This window comes from Ceratosolen solmsi, unplaced genomic scaffold (genome assembly GCF_000503995.2).
Source record: "Ceratosolen solmsi marchali unplaced genomic scaffold, CerSol_1.0 scaffold49, whole genome shotgun sequence".
Taxonomy (NCBI): domain Eukaryota; kingdom Metazoa; phylum Arthropoda; class Insecta; order Hymenoptera; family Agaonidae; genus Ceratosolen; species Ceratosolen solmsi.
In genome coordinates, this window is record NW_011948450.1 from 630,284 (window position 1) to 644,457 (window position 14,174).

Genomic DNA, 14,174 nt, shown 5'->3' on the forward strand with positions numbered 1-14,174 from the left:
TTTTATTTTTCACGTAATACCAAACGTATTATTTTTATAACTTAATTTTTTTAAATATATTTATATTTATTTTATTGTGCCACAAAAACTTAACCATTATTATTACATTAGTAAATCACAAGGTGATTATTACACATAGAAATAAAATAAATTAATTTCTTTTTAATATTATTATCATCATTCTGAACTGTATGATTTACAAAATGATGGTCTATTTTATTCCTTAGTTCTTCTTCTTGGCCACAACATTTTACTATTTTATTTAGAATAAATTTATATTTATAAATTTGTACATATTCGTATAATTAGCCATGCACAAGCAAATACATGTACAATTGGATATATATAAACGCGCATTTCTCAATATTTGGATAAATGCTTGTGTGAGCATACGTTTACTTGTATGTATTTAATAAATTTTTGAAGTATGTATGATTGTATATCCTTCATTTATTTAGGAACTTTACGTACGCAGTTTATTATAATAGACTGTCTTTAAGTGGTTACCTAATTAGCGCGGGAATTTTACCGGAGGATCTTTGTTTCACTTTTTACCCTTATAATACACTCGTACAAATAACCACATTCAAAAGGCGCAAATATATAGTTTAGCAGAAATTCTAAAAAAATCATGTGTCTGATTACAGCTACAGTGAAAAATAGGAACTTTGGTTGATCTTAACGACGCCCTAATAAACATACCCTCGATCTTCATGTGCGGACCCTCAGACGAAATCGGAATTCCATTTTCATCGTTGGCACGAAGCAACCACGATACCTTGTCCTCGGTTGACTTCCCGCTAATAATGCTTCAATTATTAGACAAGCAAGCGGTGCCTCCTCTGTTGAAGGAAAGCCTCCGCGGTTGTCCACCCGTTTCATGTCTGCGTGAATAAATGTTGTACCAACGTCTTTGCAGATTTTTAAGCTGCCACGGTCAGACAGGCGTTGTGCCCGGCCTAACGTTCGGCCGAGCACCTGTCCAACCGATTTTGCGCAAAATTCGCTATTTTAAGTAAAAACCAATAGAAAGCTTTATTTTCAACGATATTGTTTCAGCGATACTGCTTTTTTTCTTTAATAATAGACACTTCTTGACTGATAATAAACGTCTTTTCATTACATCGCTAGCTCGTCACTTATTGCGATTGCAAAAGATTCAAACACGAACAAATTGCTTAGAATCTTGACTCTTCCGCATCTTTTTACTTTATACGAGCACGATCGGGTGAACCGCACGACTGGTTGATGCAGTCGACGGTAGAGCATAAGGAAGCGGAAGCCGGCTCTCTCTCCGCGCGTCTTACTAGAGAAAGCCGCGCACGCTTCGTTGCGGCTTTCGTCGTCGTCTCTCGTCGCTGTTGTGCAAGCTCTTTTACTTCCTTTTTACTTGTGCGGGTGCGCGAACACGAGCGAGAGGGTTACTCCCAGAATAGCGAGTATGAGAGCGAGAAAGAATGAAAAACCGGGGCACCGAAGGCGAAGTAGCAAAAAATGAGACACCAAAAGAAGTGGAGGTGGTGCGGGAGAAAGATCTATAGGGTAGTAGCAAGGGGATCGAAGAAATAGATAAATATAGATATTGGCGAAGAAAGGTGCAAGAAAGACACGCTTACTATGTATGTTCAAAAAGGCGAGTGCAATAACAGTGCATACTTTGAATTGAAAATTGAAAGTGCTAAAATCATTCAAAGGGTGTGACCAGGGAAAGACAATAAATTTGAAAGAAATAAATAGGGATGAAAAAAACCAGAAACAGAATAAAACAATAAAAGGAGCTTGGGGTGGAGTACTGCAAGAAAGAGGTATTTGTAAGGTCTTTGAAGCAAAAGGGGATCGCAAGAATGAGAAGGAAGATGGTAGTGGCTGTTGCGTAGTGCAGTCTGCGCAGAGCGTTGACTAACAAGTCGTGGATTTGCTATCGTTCTAAGTGGGGCAAAGCGAGGGAAAACACCATAGAAGCCTGTACGCGTGCTCGTATATGCGTATGCAAAAACACGCATATATGCATACAGATCATATGAGGACCACGAATATTGCACCTGTATTTATTTTATCTCTATTTATCTTGATGAATATTATTATATTTTTACGTTTATTTGTATAAACATCTAGCTTACTCCTGAAAACTAAAACCAACATAACTGAACTAAAAGTATATTTTTACTACTTTTCATTTTCTTTGTCATTATTTCATATAAGACATGACAAAAATCTTTTGAAAATTAAATGTACGAAAATTTAGCGGATTCAATTATTTGTAGTAGTTTTCTATTTTATATTTTTTTTTTAATTTTAATATTTGTTATTTAATATAAATTCTTAAGATAATATTGAAATATTGATAAAACTTCTAGCAAAAAATTTGTCTACAACAAAAGAAACTGTCTATTAAACTTTTAAACTAAATATTTCATTTTTATATAAGATTAACATGTGAAGTATACCTACACAAGACAATTTGAAATACAAATTAATGTGTCAACAAGTAGTTAAAGTATCGTAAAAGTATTAAATTAAATACATGATATATTCATTAAAAGCAAAAATTTAATAATGAAGAAACTTAAACAATAACAAAAAAGTTATGTAAACTACATTAAAGTGTTGTATATCTAAAATTCAAATTTCTATTAAATAAAAGCTATAGACTTCAAATCAAATAAAAATATCGTTATTACAATTATGTACCTATATTATAAATATTCCAAAAATAAATAAGTTATTGAAGCAAATGAAAATTATAGAAATGACGAAAGAAGCTCAAATAGTAATTGCTCAAGTCTGGTATGAAAAAAAAATTATCTTCATGAAGTTTTTTAGCTACCTACACCGGGAAATCGATCACCATTATTATATTAACATGCAGATAATTTTACATTTTAAGACTTGACTATCTATTTTGTTCAGTTTTAAAAACTATATATAAATTTGAAAATATATTTCAAAAAATAAAAGAAGTATTGAATGAAAGAATGAAAAAATAAATAAACTAAGATTAATAATTCATATATTATGTTAGAATATAAATAACATTATATGTGATTTCATGTGATAATTAAAAAACGAGATCTCTTTTTTCTTAAAATTAACAATTTTTTTTATTCTACACTTTTAAGATATTACCATCATTTCTAATTTTTTTTTCCTACAACATGACTAACACGACTTTTAATATTCTTTATAAGTAGTTAAATATTTACAAACAATTAAATCAATCGATAAAATGATGTTTATGTATAAGTATAATTATAAAATTAATATAACTGTACTTTATATTTTTTTGTAATTGTTCTAGTAAAATTATTTTCTTAAACACTATTTTTAATATTATATAAAATAATTGTAGAAGCCATACACTGCTCATATTTTTTCAATAATTAAAATTTTATGCTTAAAATAAAGTCGCCAATTTTTTTTAAAATCTGACAGCTATTTATGATAAAAGTTATCTTGTTTATTCTTATTCAAAATAAAAAATGATAAAAATAGTAGTAAAAATTTAATAAAAATCTAAAATTTCGTGATTTAGTTATTACGAGCATTTATACAAATTATCTTTAAAGGCAATTTATAACTCATAATTATTATTTTTTAAATGACTATTATATATGTATATATATAGTAATAAATATCTACAATAGTTATGTAATTAATAGGTATAATAGGTATAATAAGTGTAATAGAAAGTATAATAGAAAGTAAAATCATACAAGATATTCACAGAAAGAAGTTTTTCAAAAGTGAAGAAAGGAATGAAGAATATTTGGAAAATATGGCTTAAGGTTCAAACCTACTTACAGTAGCAATGATATAGTATTTCATAAAATATTACTTTTGTAATCTGATTGCTCGAAAAGACGAACAAACGACTAAATATTTGACGTTGTGGCGTGCGACAATTATTTGAGCGTAGTAAGAAATTAAAGACGTGCTAAGCCATCTGCTAAATTGGAGAACCACTTGTTGAAAAGTAAGGAGCAGAACGTGCAAACAAGCATTAGATAGATATATTGAGAGACAGAAACAGGGGGAGGAAGAGAGAGAGAGAGAGAGAGAGAGAGCGAGAGAGAGAAATCTGTACATTAAAAGAACTAGATATATGGAACAGTCATACGAAATGTGCCAAAACTAAAGTTTGCAGAGACTTAAATAAATTATTGAGTTCAATTATGTATATTAGAGAACAACTAATGCTTGATTTAACTGAATTTCTCAAATTTAATTATTTTCAACTATTAGTTATGAATACTCTTTTTAAATTCATCAGGCGATTGTTTTTAAAAATTATAATAGGGAAATAAAAATATGATAAATAATATAATAAAAAGAATTTTAATTATTCTTTAATAAAATAGTTAACTACTGAAATTCATGCCTATCTACTGTGATAAATAAAATAATTATTTTATTTAATGCATTAAGTATTGTAAAATAATTTGATACCTCATATACCAAGAAATTCTAAAGTATTCATAATCAAAATATTGTAATACTATTTTAATAATTTAATAAAATATAATATCAATATTTTCTAAGCAGATAATATTTGTATATATTTAATAATAAGTAATGTTTAAGCTTTTAAATTTTTACAGTAAAGTAAAACTGGTTTAATGCGTATTTGAATTTAAAAATATGTTTACTGTATTTTCATTTATGATTATATTAAAATAAATTAATTCAACACTTAAAATATAAAATATTATTACTTAACATTTTTATTATGTAAATAAAAACCGTATAAAATAAATTGTTTGGAAATAAATATAAATATGCAATGATGAAAAATTCATAATAACATTATTATTTGCGTGATATGCGATTATTTAATTCAAATTTTTGTATACAAATATAAATAAACAAGAACATGAAAAATAAATAAAACAAGTTAGTGAGAAAGAAAAAAATAGAAAATTAAGAGACAGTAACTATACAGACAAAAAGAAAAAAAATACATTGAAGTTACAATAAATGATATAATGAAAAGAATGAAAAAAATTATTCTATTTCTTGCTTTCTTTTTAACATACATACTTTTGCAAAAGTTTCACGGGATTTTTTTTATCTAAAAATGTTAAAATGGGATGTCTGGCGCCAGGAGAGTGGCGTCGACCAGTCTCGGATTAGATTGCCTGTTGTCGTTACTCTAGTGCTTCTTCCGGTAAATTTGTATATTTATATACCATTCTATCTATTTTTCTAACATTGTTAAATGTTTATTTATTTATTTGAATATGATATATGATATATATTATATAGTTAACTATTTATAAAAAGTGATTACGTATTTGGGAACGGTATATATGCAGATATAAGTGTTGGGTATATATCTGACAATATTAATATATAATAAGCATGTATTGCATTTCAATTATTCAAATAGGACGTATATAAAACATGATTCAAAAAAGATAGAAATAACTGAAACCTACATAAGTTGTGGGCTGGACTACGGCTAAGGCAGCTAGAGAAAAATTGTACTTGTGAAAGAAGGAAAAGAAGAAAAGGATAAGTGCACATACGTCGGAACACAGCAGTAAACGCAGGCCAGTAACTTTTCCATTCTTTTCCATCTTTCTTGAAGATATTTCTTAGGTGGCCCAGTTCGTCCCTATTGGTTATTGCTTTTGCCGTACATGCCTCTCGTACTCATGTCGTTTTCTTCCACAACTTTCTTTTTTTGTTTTCCTCTTATTTCGTTTGACGATATTTACTTTTTCTATTAAACGAAAAGTGTAGAACTTGCGAGGGCTTTAAAAGATTGCGGTTTTCTTTTATGCCCAGTCTAACAGCGTTTTGAAATTCATAAGATGCGTACTCTTTTCTTATTTGTGTATGCCATATGTGCATGGGGGAGGGGGGCACGAGTCAAGTGAGTATGTGTATGTGTTTGCATGTGTATATGCATGTGTCTATATGTACATATTATACCATTATATCTGATTTACTGATGTGTTGACAATTTTTTCTCTTTAATTCTGTAATTACAGTTACAGTATTTTCATGATTCTTTTCAACTTTTGAAGTAAAGCGCTGTCAACTTTTCTTTTATATAAAGAATCTGTTACTATTACTCAACATATTGATATATTAATTTAATTCAAAAATTTTTATATTTGATTTATTTAAGGACGAATTTCAAAAACAAAATTTGTAATTTCACATATAAATAATATCTAAATATAATATATTTTTATAAAATATTAAAAAATTATTAAACTATTAAAATATATAAAACATTATTTTTTATTTTTCCATAGTTAAATTGAACTTCTATTTTGTTTTTCAATGACCAATTATATGTTTAATAAATTTTTCTATTTTCATGAAATTAGTAATTTAATGAACTTTTTTTTTTAGAATCTTTTTATGGTATTTTTTTAAATAAAAAAGCCAAAAATGTTAAAAAAATACAAAATGTTAAACAAGCCATTTGAAAAGTATAATTAGTAATTTCATATAGATTAAGAGTATAAGGTTGTTTGAATTAATCTCTAACAGTCAAACAATTCATTGACTTATAAAAAAAATGCCACACGATTTAATAAGCATTTTAGACGACGTAAAAGGTCGTCTGGGGCGGTGTCTAGTCGCATCTATCGATTATCTTCTCTCCTTGTTTACTGTGCTTGATCTTGCCGTTTTCACATTGCTTTCATCCTCTATAGACCAATTTCTTCACCCCTCCGCCATTCATTCCACCGCGGCAAACACCTCTAACATCCTTCATAACTTAGCTATATACTTGTGCTTGCATTCATCTTCATCACATTTTCGATAGTACATCTTTATTTCCTCATTCTATAATCTATTATACATTACATTTAATTTTTAATATCTCATATAATGTCTATGATAACAAAATTGATAACATAAATTATGCAGATTACCTGTATAATTAAATAAAAATATTTAAACATAAATTAAGACTAATATTTTAAAATGAACTTACAAAAAGATTTATGTCAGTTTATTTATATTATTGGTAATATTTTATTAAAAGATTTTTTTAATGAAATATTTTTTTGCAAATGAATGAATTTAATATTATTTCATATGAGTATTAAATAATAACAATACTTATTACATATAACATTAATTTAATTTCTATAATACATGTAAACGACAAATAATTATCTTAATTAATGTACTATATTAAAGTTGTTAAATTTTTTTATAAGTAAATCATTATTAATTTTTATTGGTTATTTAATGTCTTATTCTATTTCGATATACTATTTGTTAAAGTAATAATAAAATATACATGTTTTAAGTATATAATATATTTAAATATATTTATTTCAAATTTAATCAGGCCAAATTGTACAGAAAAAACTAAAATGTAATTATTACTAAAATGAAAACAAGAACAGAGTAGATTATGAAAAATACAATTACGTTTTTTTTTTTAAGAATATAATATTTTAAGTGCAGTTGATTTTAATATCAGTAATTATTTTCAAGTTTATTGAATTGATATTAAAAAGTATTTCAGTTTATTGAATTACTTTACTCCTGTTTTAGATAAAAGTGAGAATGTAATATTTATTAAATATACTTCTCAAAGCTTTAAAAAGATGGTTTAATTCTTTTTTAATAAAAAAAATTTAAATATGTTTAATAAGAAATTTCAAGAATCAACAACATTGAAAAATATTTAAAAAATTATAAAATTAATTGTTTCAAAGAATAGAATGAGACAATAAACAAATTCATATATTTATTAAGAATGTTTTTAAATAATTATTAATATTAATCAACAAAATTAGATACTGTAAAGTATAAAATGCAGTATCCAATTATAATGCACTTATTAGTGTACATATGTTAGCATGATGTCTGTAATTATAATCATAACTCATCATTATAATTGTAGATACCATAATTGTAGATATTTTTATAAATATTGAATTTTATTAAGCTACACTTTGCAATAGAAATATTTCACTACATTAAATTAAACAAATAATTGAAATAATAATGAATTTATTAAAAATAAAATATAAAATTTATCAATAAGAATATAATTTATGTAAAAATAACCGCATTGAAAAAATATTACTGATTATATTCAATAATATATTGAAATAGTTGCGATTCAAATGATAAAAAAAATGATATTCGTTACGGGTACATAACAAATATGCAAAATAATAAATTTTGTTTTAATAATAATGCACAATGAACAATATTTACCTAAAATATAATTACGATCTAACATCGACATATTTTTTCAATTTAAAAATATACTTATATATTTATATTTGTAAGTATTTCAGAGTATTATCTAGCGAATAATCCTTAATTCCTTATATGTACTAAATAATTTTTATATATTTATATTCAAAATAATTTTATTCTAGTTATAATCATTATTACATTAATCTTACAAATCTTTTGTATGTTTTATTAAATTAAAAACTATTTTTTCTTTTAACAGTACGTTTTTCTGTTTTATTATCGTCTTTTATTTATTTCCATAATATTCCGAAACAAACATTAGTTATCATTTCCAAAAAATATTTGCTTGTTTTTTCATAGATTAATGTAAGCAAACATATATAAGTGTACAGTATACTCTTCCTTACGCACGAAAATATATAAATATATATAACATATAATAAATACTAAAAAATATTTTAGGTTATAACGATGTTTAGACTTCGAATATAATGTAATTTATTCAAGGTATGTGATGAGTATCTCATATATTAAATATATTCTTTTAATAATCTTACGTAAAAAATATTCTTTACAGTTTCTTTTTTTCCATAATCTCTACACATAAATTAAATATATATCATATTATATTCTTAAGTTATGAGCATCATATATATTAAACATTTTTCAATTTATATCCATATTATTTATTTTAAGTAAATTAATTAATAAATTTAAAATTTAATTAAATGTTAAAGTATGTTACTTAAAATATTCTATTCTTCTAAGATTAGAAATTGTTTAATTAAGGATATAAATAATTTTTGGTTATCTACTTAAATTTAATTAACATTAGTATGTGGTTATTGAAAAAATAAATATTTTCTAAAAGGTTAACAAAGCAATATATAAATAAATAAATTAAATACATGTATTTAAAAAATAGTTAATTTGGATTAAAATTTGAAAATAATTAATAACAATTTCATAACCGAAAGTGTTTTATGAAATTATTTAATAGAAGTGTGTTTATACGAAAGTTTTAAAGTAATAAAAATTTAATTTTAATATGATATAACATTGAATTTATAGGCTTTAATATAAAGAAGGCAATTTAAAATTAAGTATATAATAATCCATAAAAGGGATTCATATAAAATTTTTTGTTACTTCTATAAATATTTTTTTATATTACAAGTTTTACATATTTTTAGATTACACGTTACATGTTTATTTAGAAAAATTATAAATAAATTGTAGGGTTTCATTTTCGAATGTTTACATTTTACAAAATAATATCAATTAATATGGTAAGATGAATATAAGAAACAATTTTTTAACTTTTAATAAATTTTATGTATTAACAACTGAATTTCTTTAATTCAGAAGTGTATATTTATATAATAAACCTCTTAATTGTCATTCAAAGTTTTTTTTATTGATGTAACATGTAATCGATATTTGACATGTAATTGATATTTCCTTATTTTATTGCAAAATCAGAAGTAATACTTTCTGGTATAAGCCACAACTTTTATCCAAACAATAGACTTATACAAATATTAACGTTATCTCTTAACAATGAAGAAAAATTAAATTAATAAATAATAAAAATTAAATTAATTTTATTATTAGCAAAGATTGAAGATCTTAATGGCACATATATGCCAAGCTCTATTCAAGATTTTTGAGAGTATATGTGGACGGATCGTGACCTAGGTTATTTTGAAGGGCAGACATTTTTTAATCGATAAGTTCAAGCTTCTTGCCTCACTTTCATTCTTGCTTACTCTGGTACGTATCAAAGATTTGAGGAAACAAAAACAAAAACACAATACTGTATCTACTAGAATTCCATCGAATATAACTGATTACTGGACAGGTATTGTAATTGGATTTATGTTAGACTACAAAAGCTAAGTTCACCTTCATAAAGACCCATTAGGAATGATCGACTTGAAAACAGTGTTAAAGTTAAATATTTTCTAGTACATCCCTTTATTCCTAAACATATTTTATTCAGTTTGACCATTTTTTCTAAAAATGAAAATAAATACAAAATCAGAATACTAAATTCTCCCGTTCATAGTAATATTATTACATATTTACTTTATTACATATAAGTATAATGTTAATTTTATGTACATATATATTTATTCACTGAATAATTTTGTCTAATTTATAGCTAAATAACGTTTATTCATTTAAATTATATCTACATCTATAGTCTTTATATAATTTATCAATTATAAATCTATTGAATTGTTTTACAAATTATCTTTGAAGTTGTTTTGGAAATTATCTAAATATGTTGTTTAGAGAATATCTTTAAATATTTAAAAATATTATTAAATAAATATTCCAGAATAGTATTTTTTCTAAAAATACTAGTTATTTAATAATTTTATTCTACTTTATTTATCTTCAAATTATTTAGTATTTCTCTATATACCAAATATAGGTTTTCAATTTTGTTGAAAAGATGTTGAAGGAATGTTTAATAATAATAATTAATAATAATAAAGCAATTAATAAACAGTGCTTCATATTGAACTATGATGTAAACAATATTTAGAGTACCTCATATATTTTATTATTCCTATGCTTATTAAAATGAAATATTTTATTATACTATCAATTAAATCACAGTATACATTTGATAAAAACCAAAAAAATATTTATTATAATTAATAGTAAATATATATTATTAGTTATTAATTTATATTAATATATAGAATGAAAAATACTAAACACTTTATTTTATTTTTATAAAATAATTTGTAAAACTACTGAAATAAGTACATGATATAGAATTAATACAGTAATGATTTAAATAAATATATTTTTAGCCAATTTTTAAATGTTTTACCTGTTTAAAAATAAGAAAATGAGTTAAAAAACACTATTAACAATTTTACACATTAAGTTTTCAATGCATTTACATTTTTATAAAGAGTTTCTGTATTAAATTTTTCTATAGTTTAATTATATACATAAAAATATTTTAAACACTTTTAAATAATTATAAATAATTTTAATTGATGTTTTACATTAAATAATATTTCGTATAAGGTACATTACCTAAAATTTATTCATCCACTTTAATATTGCCTTACTGTATATAATTTGAAAAAAAAAACAATCGAATGCCGTCCATTTACAAAAACCTGGATTCACTAGCAACAATTGTAAAAATGAAAATAGTTCATCTTTCAGCTTATTTAAATGAATTTTTGTTACATCTCAAGGAAACACGATTTATATCCTCCTTATAATTATTATAACTCCTTATATTTATTATAACTTTTATTTCTAAATTGATAACCTTAACTTAATGAGTATTGGGAAATAGAATTTTGTACATAAAATTTTTAATATTTCATAACAGATAATATTGATAATACAGATTTAAAGCGAATGAAAAAATAAATGAGAGTAAAGTAAAAAGTAAAAATTAAAAATAGTCGATAAAACAATTTTATATCAAAATTTAATATTGTAATTGAACTCAAAACATATAATTAATGAATATTTAAAAATATATGATCAATGAATAATTTAAAGAATATGTAAACTACGTATGAAAAATAAGTATAAAATAATATCTAAATCAGATATAGATGCCATTGTAGTACAATACAATCATAGTTTTGATAACAGTTAAAACTTATTAATTTTTATATAATTGAATAATAATACTTGGTACTTATTTTAATCAATTAATTTAATTATTTCATTACAACTAATTTTAATAACAATATTTATTACAAATTACTATCATTAGTAGTGCGATTTGCCATAATAGTAAATTGTATAGGTGTAATAAATGGTTATTCAAACGCTCGAAATGAAGAACTAAATTTGTAAATTGTATCACTATATTCACTTAAAAATTCGTGAAAAGTTCAGAAGACCGGAAGTAAAAACGTCGGTCGACCATTTTAAGAATCTTTAAAATCAACAAACTTTCATTTTATAATCAATTTTTGTAATTAATTATTGGAATCGATGAAAATATTACAAAAATAAATATTAAATCCAATCTTTATGAGCATTAAAAACTAAATTTATTTGCTTGCCACCTCTAATGTTGCTTTATGAATTTTCAAAGAATAGCATATAACTAAATTAATACGGGTAAATTAATTTGATTTGTTTATTGTTTAAAGAAACTCATAAATTTAAAAGTGAAAATGCTGTAATGAATTTCTGTTAATAATTCGCTGTATTCTCTATGTAGATGTATCGTCATAGATGTAAATCAACAAATAATTAATATTAATTATTTTAATTAGTCTATTCATAATATAAAAATATAAAATTTGAAGACAATATTATCGAAATAGTCTACAATAAATCGAATGGAAAATATTAAGCAATCACGATCAAACTAGTTATGGAAGATCCAATATTTTACGAACATTTCTATTCTTATTATGAAATATTTGGATATCAGTAAATAATTTATACATAAATAATCAATTAAATGTAAATTACCTTCATATACTTATGAGATTGATAATTTATTCCAAATTACTGAAAATAAAATAAATATTTTAATCATTTAAATATACTTTTTCAACTTTTAAATCGATATGATACAATTATAATTACAAATTATAATACTTTTATAAACACGAATTTGTTTAACTATCATCATATATAAAATCTATGAATACAAAAATTTTCTAAAATTAGGTGTAATTAAACAATATAAAAGGTTCATCTATATACTACATTCAAATTCGTATTTGATATCTAATATTTTTAAAAATTTTTTAAATAAAATTCTTAAATAATATTATATAAAAGACCAAAAAGAAACATCATCTATATCATGAAAAGAAGTTGAAAATTTTTTAATAACATTAAAATAAGTTTAAGAAAACCCATTTTCGCTTTCTATTTATTATCTATGTCTTTAATACCATAATCGATACATTTGATTATACTGTCAGTTATAAGTTATAGTAAAAAGTAAATTATAAATTTTAACCATTATTTCTTTTCCAAGAATCTTTTTTTCCTTCTTAATAAAAATATAGTAAATACGATGCGTATATATGATTATCTTTCTAATAATGTATCCAAATATTAATCTCACATTAAAGAAATATTTATTATTTTTAGATATATAATACTTTGATATATAATTAATTGAAATTAAAAAATATCAAATAAGACGATTCCTAAAAAAAATAAAAATTAATTTTTCGGAATTCAAAATAAGTATCCACTGGATCACTGCAAAGGTTATATGTATCATATATATCATATATGATATGTATAAGTATATCATACAAAAATTTATCATTGATTGATAAATCCAATCCTTATTAAAAAAAGATTACAGACTATAAGTGCGATTTAAATCTAATATTAAAAGTCAAATATAACAATATAGATTACAAGTCTCATCAATAAATTTTGATTTTAATTGTCAATTTCAACATATTTATATACATATCATTGTATTCTTGTAATTTTCATAAATATATAGATATATGCGCAAGTCGCGTTGACCGTTTTTTTTATGGCGGTAAACAAAACTATTGTTAACATACAACTTTGAATATACGAAATAAAATTTTTTAACTAGATTATCGTTGTATACATTTTTGAAATTTCCAAAATAAAGAAAATAGAAAACAAACTATGTGAGCAACTGAAAGTAATATTAAATGTCAATGAACTAAAAACTTGATTGATATACTATCGATAATCCTTCAACAATAATATTACAATTAATATTAATTTGTTATTAAGGAATTGTTATTAAGGAAATAAGAAAGGAGTAATTGTTTTAATTAATTCTATTAGTATTTTATCGTTAATTAATATACCAAAATAATAACGATATAAATTATTAACGAAAAACAAAATTTCAATTGTCATCAATGACAACATTCTTCTTATTAAAATCGTATTTATAATGATAATAATTATTATTATAAACATTACAACCTTTAGACATTATAAATCAAACATTGTAGATTTACTCTCTAAGATTT

General features: G+C 23.5%; 1 protein-coding gene across 1 annotated transcript in view; it reads right to left on the reverse strand.

Annotated features, from left to right (window-relative positions):
• The window catches only part of LOC105366532 (zinc finger protein rotund), a 126,177-nt gene that overhangs the window by 80,721 nt on the left and 31,282 nt on the right, over positions 1 to 14,174 (reverse strand). The gene's annotated exons all lie outside the window — the stretch shown is intronic.